This window comes from Mytilus californianus, unplaced genomic scaffold, assembly GCF_021869535.1.
Source record: "Mytilus californianus isolate M0D057914Y unplaced genomic scaffold, xbMytCali1.0.p SCAF_3, whole genome shotgun sequence".
Lineage (NCBI taxonomy): Eukaryota > Metazoa > Mollusca > Bivalvia > Mytilida > Mytilidae > Mytilus > Mytilus californianus.
In genome coordinates this window covers 104393578-104419031 of record NW_026262679.1, presented here as the reverse complement: position 1 = coordinate 104419031, position 25454 = coordinate 104393578, and the positions used below count along the sequence as shown (strand labels likewise).

The 25454-nt window shown below is 32.5% G+C and overlaps 1 protein-coding gene across 4 annotated transcripts in view; it reads left to right on the top strand.

The window, feature by feature from the left end:
- The window catches only part of LOC127735655 (dopamine receptor 2-like), a 114940-nt gene that overhangs the window by 84071 nt on the left and 5415 nt on the right, over positions 1-25454 (top strand). The window contains exon 1 of one of the 4 annotated variants that reach the window (XM_052245898.1): positions 360-717. The exons of 1 other annotated variant lie outside the window; for it this stretch is intronic. The gene's annotated coding sequence lies outside the window, so the exon portion shown is untranslated. 2 more of the 4 variants (XM_052245897.1, XM_052245895.1) reach the window with 2 other exon arrangements.

The window sequence follows — 25454 nt, the reverse complement described above, 5'->3', positions numbered from 1 at the left end:
TTTATTGCACAGGATATAATTTCATATACAATACTGTACAGTGCATTATAATTATGATTGTATTTCAAAAATGATTTGCTTAATAATGCAAGTCATTTAATAAAGCTAAACAGTGGAATGAAAACTTTAAAACTTTAATTATGTAAGCTTGAGATGTCCCGCATTTTCCTGTTGACTTTGTACGCACAAAATGTCTTTTCGAAACTATTTTATTGCCGTTGTCACAGAGGTAAATTAAAATCTATTATTTAGAGAATGCCAAGTTATTGTAAATAAAGACATACGTGTACATGAACAAGCGTCTTACCTATTTAAACCCTAAAGCATAGTACTCGTGTTAAAATTATTTTTATAAGTATTGTAATAATCACTTTGAATGAAGAGGGTCAAATAATGATAGGTTAACACATGAATGTATATCATAATGGTTAAAGGTGTAATCAGTATGGAATGCGATCAAATGTAAAAGAGAAAGACTAGAACTTCTTTCGTCGTTAATATAAATATTATTTCTTCTTTATTGAAAATTAATCTCGTTTATATTTTGGCAGTTAAATGACTATTACATTAAGATCATTTTCTTGTACTGAATATGTTTTATATTATCATGAATGATCGAACCTATCAGAATCAATTATATCGACGAATTACAAAGAATCATTTGTAACATAATCAACAATTAGCCGGATTTACCAGCAATCATTTTTTTTGTGAAAGGTGTGTATTGTAGCTCAAAAAGTGCTTGTTCAGGATTTAAGTATTTTCAAAGGTTCATATCGGACTAGACAGTTTAGTGTTATATCATTAACTTATTGTGATCGTTTTTAATTTAATTATTCCGAAGAATTTATTTGGATATAAGCATCTTACTTTATTTGAAATGCTCTTTATTCATACAAGTATGGAGTGCTAAAAATTACGTAAACGTAAGTATTTTTTCATTTAAAGAAGATGACTTCAAAAAACAAATTTAGGAAAGTTCTTAAGTAGAAATTCACTTCATGACTACAGCAGAGAACTACTCATAGAACAATACAGGAAACAAACTTAACAATCTGTCAGTACATTTTTGTAACTGCGATTACTCTTAGAGTGGTAGTCTTTTTGTTATTGTTTTTAATTGTGTGCTTTCATTCTGTTGAGTAATGCAAAGTGACACAGTTTGTTCATATGTTGTGTTGTTACACTTTCCAATTTAGGGGAGGGTTGAACACTCACAAACATGTTTTAACCCATTCTGTATGTTCCTTTACGAGTTGAATACCCTGTAAATCAGTGGTTGCCGTTGGTTGGTGTCTGTCATATTTGTTTTTTTGTTTATTGTTTTAGCTTAATTCATGTCATTGCTTTTCTCGTTTGAATTGTTTTACATTTTGTCATACCGGAACTTTCAATTCCCTACTATACGGTACAGGTTTTGCTCATTGTTGAAGACCGGTGACCTATCATAGTTGAATATATACACGACCTTTGCTCTCTTTCGGGTATATGTCAATCATACCAAACATCCTTATTTTTTATAGTGGTTCTTTTTGGAAATTTGTTAAGTATATCTTATGTATATACTACAGCTGACAGCTTTACTATATTACTCCATCTATTTAATTATTAACAACATTTTTTTATCAAATACTAAGCTACTTATCATTATAAATCTCTTTAAAATGAAATAATTGGATATGATATAATTCATATATTTAAAACTAATCATTTCTTTGTTCAAATTTGTCAAAAATTAATTAACTGACCAAGACAAATCGTTTCCTATTTCTAAATGCCTTGACTTTACGTATTGACCCACACCTGATCAATTACATGTTTAAATATGACTGGTAAAAGATTTAGAAGGTAAATATTTTTCTGTTGAAACCAGTCATTATAGTCGACCATTTATTGTAGAAATAATTAGTACATTTTATGTAAAAAAAAAAGGGGGGGGGGCTAAAGGGGCCAGTAAGTGTGTTGAAAGATTGTCAATAATAATTAATTCATTTTCATTTCTCGTAGTAACCGGTATTATAACATTTATTTACACAAGCTAAACGTCATAGAAAATCTAATTTATTGTAACTTCTGTATTCGATGCGTTTTCCAATTGCAAATAAATTTTTAAAGATTGTAAAGATTTGACTGCTCAGTGTGTTGTGTATCCAAACTGATTTAGTGGCAACATACTGCTGGAGAACAAACGTGCGTTAGAAACTGGCGAGTTTATTTCTAAAAAAAAATCAGTTAACAAAAGGTTAATGGATTTACTTCTAAAAATATAACATGTACAAATGTACAAAAGTTAGTACTCTACATATAACATGTACAAATGTACAAAAGTGTGGTTCGTTTTCAGAAACACTTAAAAGTTATAAAATGGTTTATCATTACTATTTCACCTGGAAGAACTGATACACAATTACGTTTAAAAATAGAAATAACAATACGAAGAATTTAATAGTAAACTTACAGATGATTTACCATAGAAGTCAGTTGATATTATCTTGATCAGATAACTTTGTGTTTATTTCAATATGAAAACATACACCGGCTATCCTTATTGACTGTTGGCGCTGGAGAGCAGATTGCTCCGATACTAAGTCGTCATTGACAAATCATTTTAAGTCCGTGAAATGAACAGTTAATGTCAATCACGATTTCCGCTGGAAGAATACAAATATGAATTGTTGATAACTATCCGAGGATCTGAAATAAATACAGACAACTATAAAGTTGTGAGCACGAATATAGTCTTATACGGATATAGCTTAATACTGGAATATGTCATACCTTAGTTATAGATAAACTGGTAAGAAATTAAGCAATAACATTTATGTAGCCCATAGGGCTTGATTTTTTACTTTTTTTTGTTTTTGTTTTTTTCATGAATCACTTTATTTTTGGCAAAGTCTATTAAATTCTTGTTTGTGTCTGATATATTTCTTGATCATTCAAGTTGACATGTTTCTTTGTTTATTTTATAGTAAAAATCTAACGAGACATTCATTCTTATTTTAATACGTTCTAGACATTAGTTTTCTTTAATTATTTAATAACGTATATGCTTGAACGTATATCCTGGGTCACACTTTAGAATGTATTTTTATAGAATGAAGATAACATTTCATATCAAATTCACAATTGTCATACTTGGAAGTGGTGGTAGTATAGATATGCAAGTTGTTCCTTCAAAACAACTTTGATGAAAACGTCTTGAATTAATTCTTAGCACATATTTAAATCTAAAAAGATTCAATTTTTGTGGTGTTGCATTAAATGCAGGACGTTTGAAGTTCTAATGCCAATATTCAAGACAACATTCGTAAATAAATGCTGATATTTGACTAACTGTTGTCTTATGAACATTTGAAGGATGTTATTCGGTAGATTAATTATTCTTTTTTTAGTTTTTTAATTCTATCCGGTATGATAAGTGATATGATCTTATCAAACCTTCTTCTTCATTTTTTGTTATTTCTGACTGAATTAGAGTTTGAATTATTCCATTGTTTACACCAAATACCTTATCAAAAAGTCACCCTCTATTGCAGGACACGACTTTGCATCGTTTTTGTACTAGACCGCCCCACCTACCCCCATTCTAAAATGAACCCATGAGTTTTTATTATAGCTTTGTTGTATAAGTGCACATTTATTAAAGTTTTTAATTGAGAAACCAAGCGCGCACTGGTATATCCCCTACCTTTAATATATGTTTTCAATATGGTTTCTTAAATTCCTCAGATCAGAACTTTTCATTTTACCAACGCTAATTCATAGACCAAAAGTTGCATCAATTATCTCGCGGTCAGTTCAAGGAGTCATGTGTTCAAACCAAAGACTTCAAAACTGACATAAGTTGCTTCAAAACACTGCATGCGGTATTTAGTAGGAATGTCAAAGACTTGTCGGCTCGGAATATTAATTGTGTTTAGGTGTGACATGTCTTCCTGACAATTTTTGCCTTGTGATCTAATATGCTGAAAATCCAATTTTGTGCGTATCAGTACAAGAATGGTATCTTAGTAACACATAACCATTTAACCCCCTTTATATGCATTAAATATTTACCACATGACGTTTAGCAGGTATCCATTTCTTAATTACTCAAATCTAGGTTCAGTTTTAGCAAGTGGCATTCTCACTTGCCCGTTGTCTTTTCACATTTGGACATAACTCTTTGTAAATACCAGTCTTAATGAAACTAAACATAGGTCATTACTTTTCACAAATGAATTGTTTCATATTTTTCATGTTGGGGCCTTTTATAGCCGACAATACGGTATGGGTTTTTCTCATTGTTGAAGGCCGTACGGTTGCCTATAATGGCTTGCATCCTTTTAATTTGAACTATGGTTGATAGTTGTCTCATTGGCAATCATACCTCATCTCCTTATTTTTATATAGCAGGAATAATGAAAATTACGATTTTTTTTATAAAACATCAATAATGCTATGCAATGGTTTCTTTACATCTGAGGGAGAATACCATTGTTATCATTTGCATGATCGAAAACAAAAATTTTCACTTTAAATTGTTCCACATTTTGTCATGTATACCTGACTATACGGTATGAGTTTTGCTCATTGTTGAAGGCCGTTCGGTGACCTAAAATTGTTTAAAATCACGTCAGTGTGGTTGATAGTAGTCTTATTTGCAATTATACCACATCTCCTTATTTTTATATTGTAGTAACCAATCTGCATAGTTAAAACGCAACACTTAATTTGAGCTGAAAACATACTTTCTGAAGAAAACATTTCCCCTTCTCTCTTTTTCTAAATGTGTTCCAAAAGGAACTACCATTTACAAATGTATTTAAAAGCAAGTCAAACTAATTTGTGTAATAAATAAAATTTTCCACATGAGCAAAAGGTTTGCCTTTAATCAATAAAATAGTATTCATACTTTATAGACATTTAGTTCATAAATAATATTTCAAATTTTGTCCAGCAGAGGTCAACATACAATTGTCAAAAATACATGTTCGGTTGTATATGCATCATGCTACCAGAAAACACTGATTTGTAAATGTTTATTGAAATACATTCGAAATGAATTAAGACGTAATGAAACTAAGAAATATGGAGCAAACACGTAAACAATGCAATCATGTTAACTAAGTACGGTTCTATGTTAGGCTGTCATTTCTAATAAACATACAAATATGTGGTCGATACATTTAAATAACTATGAAATTGCTGTGAAAATTGTATTAGATATGCCAATTCTTTTCTCAATTCTACTGATGGATTTGAAGTATAGTGTTGTCACTGGTTCATTCAAGAATGAAAATTGAAGACAAATTGAAAGATGTTAATACATCAAGAAATTATTGTATTCCTGTCATGTAAGATATAGGTAGATTAGTAACTGCGGTTTATTTACTGTCGTATATTGTCATGCTTAACACGATTTCACTAAATCTTTTAATAGGCTTGAAGTATATTTATTTCAATATGGATTTTCAGACAGATTTCAAGGCTATACGAAATGTGATCCACAGCTAGATTTTTTCAAGGTTTTAGATTTATAGCGATTGATTGTGATGAGGTGATACGACACTAAGTTGTATTATTCCCTTTGAAGGAATTTCCTTTTTTTTCCATCAGCAAAATTCAGAATCCTAAAGTTTTTTTTATTTTACATTCATGTTTTTAAGAGATTTAGATTTAGGTCAAAGAATGTACCAAGCTTAAACACATATTCTCTCTTTATATACAGTAAATAGAATACGTTAGAAATTTACCGACTAACGTATGATGCAAAATTAGCTGTCAAAACTATTTTGATGCATCATAAACGTGTCTAGTCATCAAGGATTAGTTTACGCTTTCGTGAATTAAGTTTTGAATTAGTTTCAACTTTTACACACTATCCGTATATACAATCATTTCTTTGATAAGTATCATAAGAACAGACTTGTAGAATGTCTTCGGTGATGACATAATGAACATTTAACTTTTTAAGTCAACAACTCCCGTTGACTTGATTTGAACTTTTCTAACTCACAATATTGACCTGGACTATTCACATGCGCCGGAACTTTCAAATTACATTTATTTATGTAGTCCTGCATGGTGTTGGTCTTTAGATTATAGGCATATACAATGTATTTCAAATACTGTTTACCCTGTAAAATGTCGGAAATAGACAATGTTTGTCCACATAAATTATTTTCCTGCTGTTGTTTTCATTTTTTTTAGAGGCGGGAACTAACGCTATCAATTTTGAAGAATATGGAGCTATGATTAACTTTGACGCCGAAAAAATATGGTTATTATTTTTTTTGTGTTGATCCACTTGCTTCTTTCCCCTTTGGTGTCGTCTGCCTCTTTAATGTTTTGTATTTTCCCTATTTTCCTAATGGTTATTAGGATGTTAACATATTAAATTTAGCTAAATTTAGAGTTCATAACATTTTTTTCATATTTACTTATATATTTTTCCGTAATCCATTTCTGAAATTCTTTCACTTGGTGATAGGAGTAACAGACTGTATATTCTTCAAATGCAAAACCGAAAATGGCGGAATGCTTTAATTTTAAGAACTTAAAAGTCTTTATCATATACATCAAACATGCCTCCTAAGATAACTAAAACTACCTCCAAAATGACCCAAAAAAATGTACAAAAGTTAGATATTGCCAGAGGGACCAAAATCTATAAGACGAAGAAAGACAGGCAACACCATGACAAAAAGAGGAAACGGTCAACAAACCATAATTACACACATTCATAAGATGAAGCAACACGAGCACCTCGGATGATCTAGAAGCAATTCCTGCTCCACTAGCGATATCCGTCATGCTAATTGTGTAGATATGTGATTCGTATTGTCAGTGAATTTGGAGAATTCACTTGTATAATACTAAGACATAACGTAATCCGTAAACCATCGGTACATGGAAATTTTCAAACTCTAAAAACCTAATTGCATGTGAAAGTATGAAATGAAATAACAATGTAAACAAAGGCATGACAGATATAAACAACAAAAACCTTTTAGAAATAAAATATCATAGACATCACATGATAATTTAAAAAAAGGAAAGCAACATAAACTCAACTTAAACCTATTGGTGAACTTCGGACGCTTCGGGGGGGGGGGTAGGATGTTCCTGTTTCGCTAAGTATAAAAATAAAAGAATTGAGGGGAAAGTTTCTGAAAGTCTAACATTTTAGTATCATGTTGATCACATAATGGCATAGAGTTTCAATTGTCGATTTCCGTTTGCTGAAATTGTGGGTAAAATACACTGCATCGTAGCACAGGGGAATTAATTAAAAAATAAATTGTACGACGAAAAAGAAATTTGTAAATAAAGATGCTAACATCGTATTATATTGTCTGAGTATTAATTAAACATTGGAATACTTTTAACGTTATTGGTTGATAGCAACATTGCTTTTCTTCCATAACTAATAGAATTATAACAGTATGTGCAACTTTGATAAGAAGATATATCTATCAAGGCTTAATTCTCAACGGTTCAGGACGTTTCATTAATGCCATAATGGGACTAAGCTGGAATTAATTGAGAGGTTCAACAAAAGTACATTATACTAATAAACTAGATAGAACAGTGCATATTTCCATTTTGTGCAATGGTCAACTAAGGTTACACTGGAGATATTTGGCAATAACCCATTAGCTACCAAAAATATCTCTTTGTGAATAAATGCCAACACTTGCTGTCTGGTCACTTGTTTGCTTTAAGTTACAACTCGAAAATTACAACAACAAAATTCCCTCATATCAAAATCTGTCTTTAATATGATTAAAATGTTATAAACTCAATTTAATTTAATATAGTTTAGAAGTACGAGTAACAAACAAATACAACATGTTTATCATGGAAATTTGATTTCATAAAAGATAAAAAAAAAAAAAAAAAAAAGACATAGGAACTTTTGTACAGTTGTACCAAACTTAAGAAGGTTTATCTAATTTGATTTATTGATTTGAAACGATTATTTCTAACATATTTATCGGTAATTTGATAAACTGCCGTATCCTCAAATGAACTATAATTATATACTAATTGAACTCTTTACAGTTTTACAGCCTAAATTGATGAATTTCACATCCTTAATATAATTATTAATCCCAGTCTACTCAATATAAAGGGCAAGTATAATTTAGCAAGTAAACTGAATGCATTAGCATCCTACTCATAATTAGATGGCTATTTCATTTTTTACACATCTTATACAATCAAAGCATTTATTTCAACACCGACATGCTCAACTACATGATGTATTTTGAAAGGAAAATAATTCAATGTACAAACAAATGTATGTGCCACATAGGATTTTCTTCATCTTAAATTGCAGCTATATACTTTGGTTTCTACTTGATTCGGCTCTTTTGTGCCAGTTTAATAGTTTTGCCTCCGCCAGATGTGTTTTGTACTTTTGAATTATCAAATAAAAATACAGCGTGTGCCTTTCATCGTTAGTAGTTCGACAGAACATCAGCCAAAATAACAAAGAATTTGATTACTTGATGTTTTCGTTATGCTCAAAAATCGCGTTTTTCATCTATTTACATTAAAAATCGCCCTTTTAGAATTTATTTTCTTTATCTTCGATTTCTTTTGCTAATCTATTCTCAAAGAATGTTTAATGTTTGATAGTTATAACGTTTCTTTTCCCAAACATCAAGTAATAAATCATGATGAATCTGACCTGTTATCACGACCTGTACCTGAAAACATTGAATTTATGAAACTGATTACATTTGCAGTGAAACATATTAATTGATAACCATTTAATTAATATTGCAATAACTATTTGTCTTATCGCGGTCTCTCGTAAGTAATTTCCTGATCTCATGATTATTCTTACAGATTTTTCTGCTTTAAAAACAACTTAAAACGCCGATAATTGTAATTTGTTTATTTCTGATGTCAATTTCCAGTAAATTGTATATTGCTATTGTCAGTTTCCAGTAGAGCAGCCAAATGAATGATAGTCTGATTACGACAATTCAATTTTCCCTTCATTAAAATCTTTTAGATTTAAGTATTTAATGTCAATTTTGGTTTCCTTGTGAATCTCATATTTAAATTCAATTTTAAGTACAAAAAGTGATTACCATATACTAAAAATACGTTATTTATAATATTGGAAATATCCCTTAACATGGCGATAGAAAAGTGAATCCAGTGAAATTAATCTTATTGTCCCATTGATCAACCTTTTACTATTGTCTTGTAATTTCGGTTTTGTTTTTTATTTATTTGTGTAAATTGTTTTAGATTACATTTACCAGTTTTAAGATGGCTGGCTTTATTTTAATACAGCGTAAGATGCAAATGAAGAGATCAGTAAATTTAATCACGGTTTTTTTTCATTTCTTTTTACCCACTAGTATCACTAAATGACAAACGTTAGTTCAGGCTTCATGTTAAATATTTTGTCAGTATAAAACAATATTATTATTATGAATAAATGAATTTTTATCACTGACATCTTAAGAATAATTATTGGTTTTCTTCTTCATGTTTTAAAGGTTACTAGAACACACCCGCGAAATCGCGGGTATTTAGAGCTTGGTTGAAAGTATGTTAACCGTTGTAGGATGAATTTTTGTAAAAGATTTTATGTCTGGAGAATTTCGGAAACGGTATCAAACTGAGTCAGAGGCACTTGGAGACAGGACAATTATTTTAAGCCCTCTCCCTTTTTTCCAAAGTCCGTTATTTTTTTGCTCTCTGTTAAATTCCATGATTTTCGCGTTTCTGTATATTATGAACATACATATAATATAAATAAAGTGTATTTGCTATTAACTAGTATCAATTCCAAGTTTCTTCTCCACGGCGATCACTGCTATATTACATAGAGAGTCTCTATATATTATAGGATTATAATCATAGTATACATGCAGAATAACGCGAAAATAATTGTCCTGTCCCAGAGTAATTATGAAAATTATGTTTAAAGAGGGGAGTAAAGGGGGGGGGGGGGGGGGGTATTTGCACGGAAGAACGCGAAATAAAATTGCCATTTCGCGATGAGTATGACGCGGAATTAGGATCATAAATATCGAATTTAGCATATGCTTAAATCATTTTAGCATATGCTATATTATAATTTAGCATATGCTAAAATGATTTTAGCATATGCTAAAATCATTTAGGGTATGCTTAATTCATTTTAGCATATGCTAAATTCAATTCAGCATATGCTGAATAATTAAGCTTATACAGAAATGTTGGCGCGGAATCAAGGTCATAATTATTCTACAAACCTATTTCAGCATAAGCTTAACGCATTTCAGCATATGCTTAATTCATTTCAGCATATGCTAAATTCATTTCAGCATATGCTTAATTCATTTCAGCATATGCTTAATTCATTTCAGCATATGCTAAATTCATTTCAGCATATGCTTAATTCATTTAAGCATATCCTTAATTCAATAAAGTATATACTGAATTGCTGAATTTAAAGAAAATACCATCCAATGAGTGCATCCGTTTCATAAGGGGCAACACTTTGATTTCTAGGGGGTGGCAGGAAGAATTTTTATATCCGAAATATGTATTCTGCTTTGTTTTCGCTCTATCTCTGGAAGATTTTTCTAAGATAATATCGTGCTTTTTTATTATCTCATCTTTTGAAACCTGCCATTTTGTTTTGTCCAATATTCAGGTCCTGCCTTTTCTTCAATTTCATCATAGACCCCCCTCCTATAAAAATCAAATGGTAGCTCCCTATATATATATATAAATGTTGACATTCACTGCAGACCTGTAATAACCTTAAGACGATCACTGTAGAGCGTTTTATCATCTAAACATTTAATGTTGTTTCTTAATGTAAATACATACATAAAAGGGGGACTAGGGCCCTCTGCCATTCCGCTAAATCCGCCTCTGCTACCAATTATTAATAAGTCGATTTTGTATAAACATTTAGCCAGGTCTCGCATGTCGGAAAATTTATTGACACGTGTTTGTTGTTTAAATAAAATTCTATGTGTAATTTTGTATACATTGTATTCGATCTTTTAACCCTTAACGGTGCTTTCGATATACAATGTGTACATTTGTGGCCGATCGCATGAATGAAAATGTCACTACTGTGTGGGTTTAAAAGGGTCGAATACAATGTATACAAAATTATACATTAAAATATAGATGACAAGTTGAGATTGGAACAAATGATGTTTTTAAATCTCACTATTAGAAATACAAGTCAATTTCTATTTGCAGCACAATCCCATTTGTAGTTTTCGAGTAGTTCTGTTTTTGATCGTTTTTAACTTTTGCCACCCCTTTTTACTTGTAACAGGAGGGGTCAGTGCCACACCTCCAGGGACTTCGACACCCCTTCCCCCCCCCCCCCCCCCCCCCCCCCCCACCCCCCAATAATTTCTCTCTTTGAATCAAACACTGATCAATTGATTTGTTTAAAAATTTTGCACAATTTCGTAGTGCTTTAAAAAAAAAGGTAAAGCACAGGAACTTGTCTCAGAAAACAATATAACTGATACCTTAATCTAACGTATAGAGATATTTTTTCTGACACAAGTGCCTGTGAGGCCAAGTTAGATTTTCAGCTCAATTGCATTTGTAGTCTTAGATCGAGTTATGCTGTTTTCAATTTATGCATTCCCCCTTTTTTTACGATAGATGGGGGGATAAATCGAGTCGAATTCAATCCGAATTAAATGTACATTTTTTGTACGTGTGAACGAGGCATTAGACAGTGACTGGATTTCCTACTTCGAGCTTATCTATTACCTTCAACATAAAAAAACTTAAAAACAAACCATATGATGAGCTTCCCGGCGTTATATGGCTTTCATCTAGACTATTAGGATGTTAGCAATTATAGGCAACCATACGGCTTTCAACAATGACAAAAACCCATACCGTATAGTTGGCTATATTTTTTTTTACAAAAAATAAAAAATAAATCGACAGACATGAACCAACGACAACCACTGAACTATAGGCTCCTAATTTGGGACAGGCACATACAAAATATGCATGCAAATAGAGTTAAACATGTTTGTGAGCGTTCAACCCATTCCTGAACTTTGTAAGTGGTGTAACAGTACAACATAAGAACAAACTGTAAAATCAGTTGAAAACAGATTAAAAGATCGGTACAAGACCCACAAAAAAAAACACACACACTAACATTTAGACAATAGCTATAGACACAAATCATCGAAATAAGAGTATGTACAATTACTGAAAGTTTGTCCAAAACGTATTACACTAAGACTGAAATAAATCTTGTTTTCTCAGACTCAAGTATCAATCACTACACAACCAACAGATTAAGTCATAAACAGTCTGAGAAACGCCATTACCTTGTATTCTACAATTCAGATTTTCGAAAAGTTGTGATCCGAAGGTTTTTGACCATCGAAATTTTGCAATAGAAATAAAAGTTAGGACTAGCAGATTTTCTTTAAGGGCCACCATCATCTACATATCATATACAAGACAAAAGTCGACAAATTATTGAATAGTTTAAGATTATTCCTGAAAATCAAATGGTCTAGGCTTTAAGTCCGATTGGTTAAGCAAAACTTAGTTAGGAAAGCAGTTAGAAAAAAAGTCACAAACACAGCGATTTCTTCCAACCAATTGACTTTGTTTTCACACTTATTGTATCATTACATCAAATGCCAAAAACAGAGCACAGTTCCAATGGGCCAAAAGGCCCAGGTGGTACAACTCATGGTTTGTCTTCACCATAGGTACGAACTTGTGTCTACAGGGTCTAACATGCCTACCTCTAATTTTTAAAAGTCTGACAAAAAATCCTAACGGTAAATCATTGTTACCCACTAGGTACAAATGATAGGTAATTGTCTAAGGTTTAATGGGCCTAAAGACCCAGGTGGGAAAGAGTGTCAAAAATTCCCTACGGCTATACTTTTTTACCTACTAAATGAATATGATAGGTAATAGTCAAAGGTCCGATGGGCCAAAAGTCCCAGGTGGGACAACTCATGGTTTGTCTTCAAAAGGTCCGAACTTGGTTCTTAAGGGTCTAACATGCCTACACCGAATTTTTGAAAGAGTGTCAAAAATTCCCTACGGCGATACTTTTTTACCTACTAAATGAATATGATAGGTAATAGTCAAAGGTCCGATGGGCCAAAAGGCCCAGGTGGGACAACAACTCATGGTTTGTCTTCACCAAAGGTCCGAGCTCTTGACATAGGCTAGATGTAATTTATGTATGATTTACATATCCGACAAGAAGTGGCAATCTGACCTTGACCTCAGTTTCATAGTTTATTGGCCAATTTTAAGTATTGGTGATTAAAGGCCTGCATATCGGATAATAAATTAAAACATTCATGAAAGATACCATGCAGATGTATAACTGTATTCTCCAAACTCGCGTTTTCCTACAAAGGATTCATCAGTGACGGTCGATTAAAAAAATATGGAACTAAGAATAATTGGTAAGATTGCCAATGAAGCTACTCTCTACAAGAGACCAAATGTCTTTAGTGATAGAGACTGCATGACACCATACTACACTCAACGCGGAGCAGAAATCTTCACCTCATAGACAATCAAAAACGTGAAAATCATCGGCATTATTTTTAAGGCATAAACCGACAAACCGAAAAGATAGCGTTGAAATATATATAAGAAGATGTGGTATGAGTGCTAATGAGACAAATCTTTCATCCAAGTCACAGTTTGTAAAAGTAAATCATTATGGGCAGCCCGATATTTCGACACCCCATTCGTCCGACACCTCAGCAGTCCGACACGCCATTAGTCCGACACCCAATAGTCCGACATCCAATAGTTCGACATGTAATAAGCCTGCAATCGAAATATATCAAAAAATGTATTTTTTTTATATAAGAAATCTTAATAAACTTTTTAATGTTCGTTCAATATTAAGAACAGGATATTGGCCTTCATGGGAACAGATGATGCAAGCTTGGTTAATGTATCAGAACTAAAGTAGCAGAATTTCATCACCTTTAGCTGATAGCACAACCTATACTGTGTTAAATCTTGGCGAACTTCTTCAATACCTCTCGATATAGTATCTCAGCAATACAGATTTAAGAAGACGCAGTAAGAAAAAAAAACAAGGTATATGGACCTACATGGAAAAGAAATAAGGAAGATTGGTCGATAGAACGATTACGAAATTATAATTATGTACAGAATGTGCCTGTCCCAAGTCAGGAGCCTGTTATTCAGTGGTGGTCGTTTGTTGATATGTCACATATTTGTTTTTCGTTCTTTTTTGTACATAAATTAGGCCGTAAGTTTTCTCGTTTGAATTGTTTTACATTTGCCATTTCGGGGCCTTTTATAGCTGACTATGCGGTATGGACTTTGCTCATTGTTGAAGGCCGTACGATGATTTATGGTTGTTAATTTCTGTGTCATTTGGTCTCTTGTGGAGAGCTGTCTCATTGGCAATCTTTTTTATATCTACATTGTATATATAATTATTATACCAAGACTGTCTGGACACACTGAAACGTCTTCCCTGTTTTAGTGTTTATAATATTGAATTTATTTCTACTACAAACATTACATTAAATTAACAATTCAATGATCAATAAACATAATGTCAAGATGAGATAAATCTTTTCATGGCCGTATCATTTCATTCCATGCACCAAATTAATGTAATAAAAATATAATTACTTAGAGGGGCACTAGCTACGAGATAAATACAAAAATTTAGATTATGATTTTTGTCGAGCCTGCGACTTTTGTCGCAAAAGCGAGACAAAGCGATCCTACATTCCGTCGTCGTCGTCGGCGGCGGCGGCGTCCACAAATATTCACCCTGTGGTTAAAGTTTTTGAAATTTTAATAACTTTCTTAAACTATCCTGCATTTCAACCAAACTTGCACAGAAGCTTGTTTATGGTCATAAGATAGTATCCAGAAGAAAATTTTGTAAAAAAAATCCTGTTTTTCCGTATTTTACTCATAAATGGACTTAGTTTTTCTGCCAGTTAACATTACATTCACTCTGTGGTTAAAGTTTTTGAAATTTTAATAACTTTCTTAAACTATCCTAGATTTGTACCACACTTAGTCAGAAGATTGTTTATAATCATAAGAGAGTATCCAGAAGAAAATTTTGTAAAAAAAATCCTGTTTATCCGTATTTTACTCATATATGGACTTAGTTTTTCTGTCAGTTAACATTACATCCACTCTGTGGTTAAAAATTTTCAAATTTTAATAACTTTCTTAAACTATCCTAGATTTGTACCACACTTGGACAGAAGATTGTTTGTGATCATAAGATAGTATTCAAAAGTAAATTATGTTAAAAAAAATCCTGTTTTATCCGTATTTCACTTATAAATGGACTTATTTTTTCTGCCAGTTAACATTACATTCACTCTGTGGTTAAAGCTTTCAAATTTTTAATTACTTTCTTGAACTATCCTGGATTTGTACCTTATGATCAAAAGCTAGTATCTAGAAGGAAATTTGGTAAAAAAATTTTACCTGTTTTTCCGTAAATTACTTATAGATGGACTTAGTTTTATTCCAGTTAACATTACGTACAGTCTGCAGTTAAAGTTTTTAAAACATTTATTAGATTCATAAACCTTCTTGGATTTTTAACAAACTTGAACAGAACTCCTTACAGTCAAAAGATAGTATCTAGAGGAAAAATTTTTAATACTTTTTTCCCCATTTTTGTTGAGCCTGCGACAAACAGCAAGAGTAGGCGAGACACTGGGTTCCGCGGAACCCTTACGAATGTTTTTTGTTTAATCATTAATGAAAGTGAGATAGTGAAATAATAATAATTCGGTATTAGCAGCAAGTATCATGGTTTATTTTTTTCAAAATAAGCAAAAACACCGATTATGAATTATTATTATTATTATTAGTAGGGTGCCCAGTATCGAAAAAGTCGTCTAGTTAACGAGTTTAAGTTAAGGGATAACACACGGCTATATCTATATGCAAACTATTGGAAAATCATTTTTTCCAATCATGAATGTCGTCGTAAGCTTCCGTGGTCACGTTTTTCAAAATCTTGTGGTTTCTTAGGGTATCAGATACTCGCATGATTTTACATGCTATTCATGTAAACAAAGAGTTCGGTATGAAAGGAATCAAGGGTAGGATAATAATAAAGTCACAAAATACAAATTTACTGATCTTATACGTTCATTACTTCCCCTCCATGCAGCATACGCATAAGCTATGGTTTTAAACTGGCACTACAACTTGCACACAAGGTTTGCGCCGCTATATACCTGTCCACGAAATATGTAAAAGTCTCGGGTCTGTCATCTGTAACATTCTACCAGCCGCACATGCTGTAACAGGATGCTATACAACGTCATCCCTGTTTGGGATCGGTAAGCGCTCTGTTTTTAAAGTCTTGCAGGACAACCAAGAAGATTTCACCTTTCGAATTGTGACATAGATGAATCTATAGATGCAGCTCGAAATCTTGTTGTTAGGTTGTATGATCTCAAGTCAGAACTCATAACAGATCATAGTGACCTAAACAAATTGAGGGTAAAATTGGCTATAATTAAAAATTTCTCCCTTGTCAAAATTTCTCCTTGTGAATCTACCTTTAAACAACATGTAATAAGAGCATCACTCAAAACATACGTTTGGATGTTTTCCCTATATAGCAAAACTACCCTAACATTCTCATCATAGTCATCTGTATATATAGGATGGGGTTGTTTTACCTGTTTCTAACAGACGTTTTGTTTTCATAACTTTACCCCCTCCGTTTGCAGTAATATTTACTTCTGTAAAGCAAAACTATACAAAGATCTTTATATTCAACCAATTCGACGTTTATGTTACACAAATTTCGAAATAAACCAATAATATGTACGCTTTTACACTCAACACCAGAAATTTGATATTTATCTAGAAATTGACGAACTCCTTACTATCAAAAGACGTGAAAAACACATTTCGTTTTCGACAAATTATTAAAGTTAAGATCTAAAAATCATCTTTAGATCTTACTTGTAACGAATTGAATATAAAAATTCCAAATTTTGATATTAAAAAGGGTCAAGGTCACTGTTATTTAACAGATGTTTGAAAATTTCAATTTAAAGTCATTTTTGGCGACAAAAATATAGAATAAGTTCTAGATGTAAAAACGAAAGATATTTTTCTTTAAATTAGTTATAGTTATTTTGCTCCAAACATATGTGTAGGAGAAACAAGCTTTCTAAATGTGACTCTGCATTCTCCTGGAATTTTTGCTTTGACCTTTGACCCTGATAAAAAAAAACGTGACCACTGCAGACAACGACGACATCAATATTTCGATGAGGCTTGTTCTCCTCTTTCCAATGATATAAAATATAGCCGTGTGTTATTCCGTTAACCCAAATCGATCAAATTTGTTGATTGGGCACCCTACTATAAGCCGGAGTGCATAGAGAAAGCAACGATCATCGCCATGTAGATAACTGATTATGGCAATCCTAGAAAATCCTAGAAAATAGGGATCGTAGTTGAACGCCCTTGCTACGAGCGGGGTCTAATTCACAACCTAGACATGATATAGTAATTACTGCATGCAGATAAACTCTTAGATCACTCGGCAAAAAGGCCTAGGCATTTCTTTAAATAATAAAAAAAAATAAAAAGATGTGGTATGATTGAGACAACTCTCTACCAGAGACCAAATGACATAAAAGTTAAAAATTATAGGTCATCGTACGGCCCTCAGCAATGAGAAAAACACATACCGCACAGTAAGCTATAAAAGGCACCGAAATGAAAAATGTAAAAACAATTCAACGAGAACTTCACGGCCTGATTTATGTATAAAACAATAAACAGAATACACAGCAAGAAAAGACAACCGCTTCATTATAAGCTCATGACTTTGGACAGGCGCATACAGAATGTGGCGAGGTTAAACATGTTTGATGGCGCCAAACCCTCTCCCTACCCGGGAACAGTGTTTAAACAGTATAACACATACACTCGCCCATTCCAAAATAGTATCATTTTCTTCTTCGTGTAAATTCAATTTGTCTCTTTTTAAGAAAACTTGTCAGATATTTTCTTTTCAAATATTTAAGTCAACTTTGTAGATTTTTAAGTCGATATGTCAGACAATCATCTGACAAGTTAGGGGCAAAGTTTGGTGTTGTCTCATATAATTCTGTTATTCGTTTAACTCATAAAACATTGCTTCTTGATTTAAAATTATATAATGAGCAGAAGTATTTTCAAACGCATTTTACCGATGTTTACTGAGTATGTACTCTAAGTCTATATTTATACTAATATCAATCAAGAAAGTATAACGTTCAATGAAGAATATGGCAACGTATGGAATATATCATTTATAACGATTTTTTTGTTGTTGTAATTTAACTGTAACTAATTGCAATTCTCCCAATTTGATTTCTTGCAGATGTGGCCAAGTTTGGGTTAATTTATCATAAGTCAAATTGAATAATGATCAACATTCTAATTGAAATATACAATTATTATATATGTATGATGCAAGCAATATTTGAATTTCCACTTTGGTCTTCAGACGATTTATGTAAATATGTATTTTTTGTTATTGTTGAGTTGCTATTTGATTGAAATGTACTCAAATCAGGATTTTTTACAAATAATGTTATATTGAAAAGAGGAATGCATTTCAACGAGGTCAAATAAAACAATTATTGTAAATTGATATTTTAGGTATTCCTTTAATAAAACAGGTACGTTTCAAAAACACAAAAACGCAAACATACGTTACCTACACATTGAACGTCAAAAACATCAAATTAGCGATGGTGTGACGTTTTGTTAGACCACCATGTGACCACTTTATTTTGATGATTTGTACATTACTCTTTATCATATATATATCGAAATGTTCGTCTTGCAAAGGAATTTTGATATAAAAGGTTTTTTTTTTTCGAACAACTGATGTTGTTTTCAGTCATTTTGATGATTTGTAACAACTTGTGCCTAATAATTCAAAGAAAAAAAGAGGACGCTAACATTGTGACATTTTGGTAGACACCCTTTTAATGCTTCGATATTCGATACTAATCGATTAAAATTGAAAGCATAGAATATTTTCTTTTATATTTGGTATTTATCATACTGGCTTAATTTCTCCGTTCAAAAATGCAAATCATATTATTTTTCAATGTTTTCTATTACCAACTCCGGAATTACTAACGTAAAACGTTGGTATAAAGTTTTGTGACGGAAGACCTTAAAGTTTGGGGATTCATATACTTCGTATTTTACAGCGGATGATCGTGAGGGCATTCCAGTGTATTGCTATCGCCTAGATTTCCATTACGTAATATTCGTTCTGGGTTTTTAACCGATCTGTAAACATGATGAATACGTAGACATTATCAAGTGCAAACTAACAGTCCTTATCGCTTGTTACAAATTCATTTCTTCAATGAATACTCATCAAATACTTTTTAAAGAAGATAAACTAATAATATTAAAATGTTTTGTTGTAATAATATACATATAAGTAAAAAATCATTAATATCTATGCACACGCATGCGGAAGAATATCTCAAGAACGTTTGCAATCTCAAGGAACAATAACTCTGCATGGATGACTAAACATTTTTTTTTGCGGGAAAATATGAATGCCTACTCAAATCCATATTATTAGAAAAATCGAATTATTACAGAAGAGTGTCCACCATGCACTTGCACTGCACTATTATTAATATAGTAGAATAGAATGATATACAAATGCATGAAAATTATATAAACATGTAACTGTAATATACAAGTACTAATATAATATATAACAATAAACCAGGGTATATTGATTTGTATCACTACAATATAATAGTAATTACGGCGAGGTTGAATTCCCTGTCATTAATTTATCATTCACGCACGAACTTGTCCCAGAAAATTATTGAACATTGAACGACGTCAGGCACGCGAAGCAATGAATGTGGTTTTTAATTTGATAGATGCTTTTGTGCTTTTTTGTAAATGATTGTTTGTTTTGATATTGTAACACAGTGATGACTGCTGTACCCATATTTTGACTATTTTATTTATTATGTCTGTTTTATTCACGCATCGTTGTAAATATAACGGAATTTGATGAGACTGTCGTACAAATGAGAGGTTTAGCGCTATAAAACCAGGTTCAATCCACCATTTTCTACATTTGAAAATGCCTGTACCAAGTCAGGAATATGACAGTTGTTGTCCATTCGTTTGATGTGTTTTGTCATTTGATTTTGCCATGTGATTTAGGGACTTTCCGATTGAATTTTCCTCGGAGTTCAGTATTTTTGTGATTTTACTTTTTATTATATCTGTACATTAACCTCACTTTCAGGTAAAGAGATGTGAATTTTTTTTCTGAGACAAGTGCTTGTCGGACCATCCACAAGAACTTGCGGTCATCCGATGTTCAGTACTTCAGTACTTTGATTTTGTTTAATGCTATAAATGAGATTGAAGTCCGAATGAATGTCGTTCAAATGTTATAGATTAGGACGCATGTTACATTTTCTGACTAGATGAATTGTTTTGCACAGTTTTACTCAATATTGATTAGTTCTTTATAGAACAGTTTTTTTAAACATTGTTGTGACAATGACTTTGTGCTAGGTTTTCGGTAATGATGTCGAGGTTTTCATGGAAATCGCTCGTTTACTTTGGATTTCTGTGCTTTAAAAGAGTTTTCCAAACTTATTTTACAAAAAGATATACGCTATCACCAATTTGAGAACATAATCCTCTAGCTATAAATGCATTCTGAACTGTTGTGCCGTAGGGGAGTGATATTTTTCCTTGGTGTCTACAACCAATAATGACTTCTTACAAGGCCTAATCGGTTCGAAAATTGCGTTATTTACGTCTAACACACATGTCCTCCTAAAGCCCTAACTTTTCTATCTCAAATAGTATAGCATTGTTATACTTTATCTACTATTAAGAACCCGAAAATAGGAGGAGCACTCGAAGAACAACACAAAATAAGATTTTTCTTGTTAGTATTCGGAAAATTGATCGATAAAACTTAATGAAAAACGATAAGCCATCTGTAACTAAATCTCTTACGATCTTTAAAGATTTTGTAAGCAAAATAACACTAGATCTTTCCTTTATTTATCTAATTTAAAGCCGAATTTTGGTGTCAGGTACGTGAAATCAGAAAACGTCACCGACATTGTGCTTAACGTCTTGAGCATTTTAACACAATTTCATCCTTAATATAGGAAATTAACTGATAAATTTACAATGTAACGTGACTTTTGTATTTAATTAAAACTTTTAATTTCAATTATTCTTATTAATTCTAGATTTGAGTGACAATTTTCTTAAAATTAGACAGACCGCGCACGTACAGATCGTATACATAATTTGAAATGGGCATATGTTTACTTTTATAAATTGTTTCTTGGATGGAGAGTTGTCTCATTGGCACTCAGACCACATCTTCCTATATCTATATATGGTCTGGAACATCCGTACATAGCAAATGATTAAAATTTGATATAATTAGTAAGTAAACAACTGAAAAATGTAAAAAAACCTTTTATATTATAAAGTTATTTAGATTTTTACAAAAAGAGGAACAAGTTATACTTTCATTTATTTAATGCAGAATGTCTGTCTATCAGTTAATTGCTAGTTATTATAAAAGGCAGTGTTCGATTTTTTACACGAATGGAATAGTTCGATAAGAATTCTGAGAAGTGTACACTCAATTTAGTTTTGAATTTACCTTCTTCCAAAACCTCATATGAATTACATGATTGTTTGACTGAGAATGTGTAGGGTACAGGGTACAGGGTCCTCAGCATGTAGATTTCGGTATAAGATTATAAGTAAAGGGTTATATCGAAGCCACTACTGTACGGTTGAAAGTCAAGTTAAGTACATGACCTGGTTGGTAATGTAAGCTATGTAAGATGTTAGATTTTCCCAAGAAGCTTCAGTAGGGTGGCCGTGAAGATTATTGTTTGAAGAAATTCATGCCCTTGAGGACCAAGCACTATATGTCCAAAGTATAAAATACGCTTCAATAGAAAAAGCTTCAATTATGTGCTCCTTAAAACCAACAATGATCATATTTAGATCAAGTGAACGATAAAAGCTTAAGATCACATGATCCTCTAGTTTAATGATATTAAGATATGTATATATGTTGTACAGAATTTCATGTAATTTATTAAATTTTAATGTTCATTCTATATATATAAAAAAAGAGATGTGGCATGATTGCCAATAAGACAACTCTCCACAAGAGACCAAATGACACAGAAATTAACAACTATAGGTCATCGTGCGGCCTTCAATAATGAGCAAAGCCAATACCGCATATTCAGATATAAAAGGCCCCGAAATATTTACATTTTTGTAATGATTATCAATTCCCGTAAAACCAGAAAAAACGAAAAAAATATTGTTAGCCTTCCCTATCTTTGATACAAAACAAATCATTGGATGGAACTAGACACGAGCAGCCACTTTGTTTTGTTTAAAGTCTTTCCTAAATTTCCTTAAATGTTTGCCTACCAGGTTACTTGGACCATCGTTCGACCTATTAACTGGTTAACCTGTAGTAAAGTGGATGGTCAAAGTACTACAGATGCAAATTCATGGTTTTTAGATAATTTTCTCATCTAAGAGAAAGAAGCCCCACAGAAACAAGAACACAGAACCACCATAAAAAGTAAATTTCCAGATAACGAAAAATATTCAGATATGAAATTTTCAACCTCTGACATGATCCTAACATGGGATATGGAAAACATTTTGTTATCAAAAATAACAGAAATATCCAGACTATGGACAAGCTTGTTTGTGAGAAGAATTAGAACACAAATAACAACAACGAGAAGAGTTCACAGTAAAACAATAGTTCTCCGTTAAGATACATAATAACGATATTTCATTATTATTTTACATCAATTAAGCCATGCGTATTTCTTAGGACGAACAGAAACTATGGTTAATCCATTCAACTCTTAGTTTCATCATTTCCTCAGTCAGAATGAACCTCCCTTATATTTATAAAATCATGTCTGTCCAATTTGCAGACAATAGCAGGCGTTATTTTTTTCTGATAAAGTTTCAATCGAATTGCCTAAATGATAACATGATTTCAATAATTTTTCAATTTGTTTGCGGGGCATTATTTATTGTGACAGGATTCGGTAATTTCCGATAAAATTTGTCCGAAGTTTACCGAATCTGAACCACCACCATCACATACATCAATTATCATCATCACCATCACTGATCATCACCTTCATCAACAAAACACGTATAATGTTGTGACAACTGCATAAAATGCTGTGACCACTGCATATAATGTTCCGACAACTGCATATAATGCTATCACGACTGCATATATTAAATGTTGTGACCACTGCATATAATGTTCCGACAACTGCATATAATGTTTGGCACGACTGCATATAATGTTGTGATTACTGCATATAATGTCAGTGGCAGATCCAGAGGGGGGCGTAGAGGGCGTACGCCCCCCCCCCCCCTTTGCTTGCACTTTTTTTTTTTTTTTTTTTTTTTGTAAAATGATTAATCAGACTAGACTTCGTGAACTTTGCCATTTCCCGTGTATTTAATTTTTATGCGACAATTCTTTACTTATAAAGATATTTTTCGCTCGTATTTACTGTAATATATTATTGATTATGTCAAAGTCATGTGATTCTCTACGGTGGCGTTGACCAGTTCGTCGAAAAAAACGTCACTCAGTCATTTTGAAATTCAAATTACAGTAACACATTGCTTAGGTTGAGGATGACAAGCATGACGCCTTCAAAGCGACAAAGTATTGAGCAAGAACGTATTGACTTCTATTTCACAATTCCACCCAACAGAAAGTAATACTCTATTACACTCTCATGAAAATAAAAGTTCCACAGCAATATTATTTACCTACGAAAACATGTTTAACCCCACACGCCCCAGCCCATTAATAACATTGCTGAATAGTGATCCCCAGTCAGTAAGCTCTAGATATAGATTTAAAGTCTAAGGTACGGACCATTTGATCTGAGGGGGCAGTCTGAGATATTTTAGAGAAAAAATTCTGACCCTGATTTTTGCCTTAAACAAAAATTCTGGCCGTATCTGGATTGAAAACAATAATCTTGTCCACTTTTTTGCTATTAGAAAAAAATATTTTCAACAGAATTATTTAGCATTAAATGAACATGATGAATAAAAAACAGGCGTATTTATTTTTTTTTTGGGGGGGGGGGGGGGGGGGGGGGGGGGTTGCATGTGAATCCCATATCTGACCGGAATGTCTGTTTCGCCGAACTGATATACTGAATACTTTTTTCAGGGCACGACTGCAACCTGCCTGCTGGGTGTGGCCTATATGTCTCCATGTGTCGACCGTCATTCACAACTTCATTGTCATTTCCGACTAATTCGTAGCCTTTGGTTGATTTGGAACCCCTCACTTCCCTTGTTGGGTAAAACATTTAAACCAAACATTTGGATGAAAATTGCTTGTTTGTCTTTCTTCGTGTCGGTCGTATTGTAAATTTCATTGAATAGCCGTATATCTTGTTTACAACAAGAAATCTGTGAGGTTATGCTAACTGACCATACAACAAACGAGAATTTTCCATGTCCATTTTTGACTGACAAATCCCACATCAAATATATTAATTAGTACATAGCTTTGAATCCATCCAATCATTTCATAATAGACAATTGATGGAGAGAATACGGAACCAAAAATGTCCAACCCCTACACTTTAACTATAAAATGCATTTTACACTTATTTTATGTTTTTTTAGCCAAAAAAAGGTAAAAAAAAAATTTTCGCCTCGCTCTGCTCGGCTAACTTTAATACTACGCCCCCCCCCCCCCCCTTTCCAAAATCCTGGATCCGCCCCTGAATGTTGTGACCACTGCATAATAATGTTGTGACCACAGCATATAATGATGATCATCAACATAAGGCAGTCATGGTGGTTGTGCGTCGTTCAACACGATCTCGCAAACATCCTGTTCGTTTTCAAATTTTATCTTTGGATACAATACAAATTCTTCCGATGAATTTACGACCCAATCAGACACTTATTATAAAGTGAAGCGAATTTTATCTCAACGGAAAAGAAATGGAAAAACAGAATACCGTGTGCAATTTAAAGGCGAACCGACACAGAATGCATTATGGATACCATTCGAACAGATTAATTCACACACACAAAAGATAGTACAAACAAAACAACCGCCATGTGTATTTTATTATGAACATTATTGAATTATGTTTTGTGACGTTTTATGACAATGTTGATTTGTTTATCGTAATACGCAGATGTTATTTTGTGACAAGAAATATTTGAAGTACTGAATTCTTTAAAAGAACAATGTGTCTGGTTTTATAAAATTTGTCTAAAAGTAATAATATGTGTATAAATAGAAAGTGATAATTTTGTGAGAAAAAGGAAGTAACTGACAATGTAATGGGTGTCAGTTAACG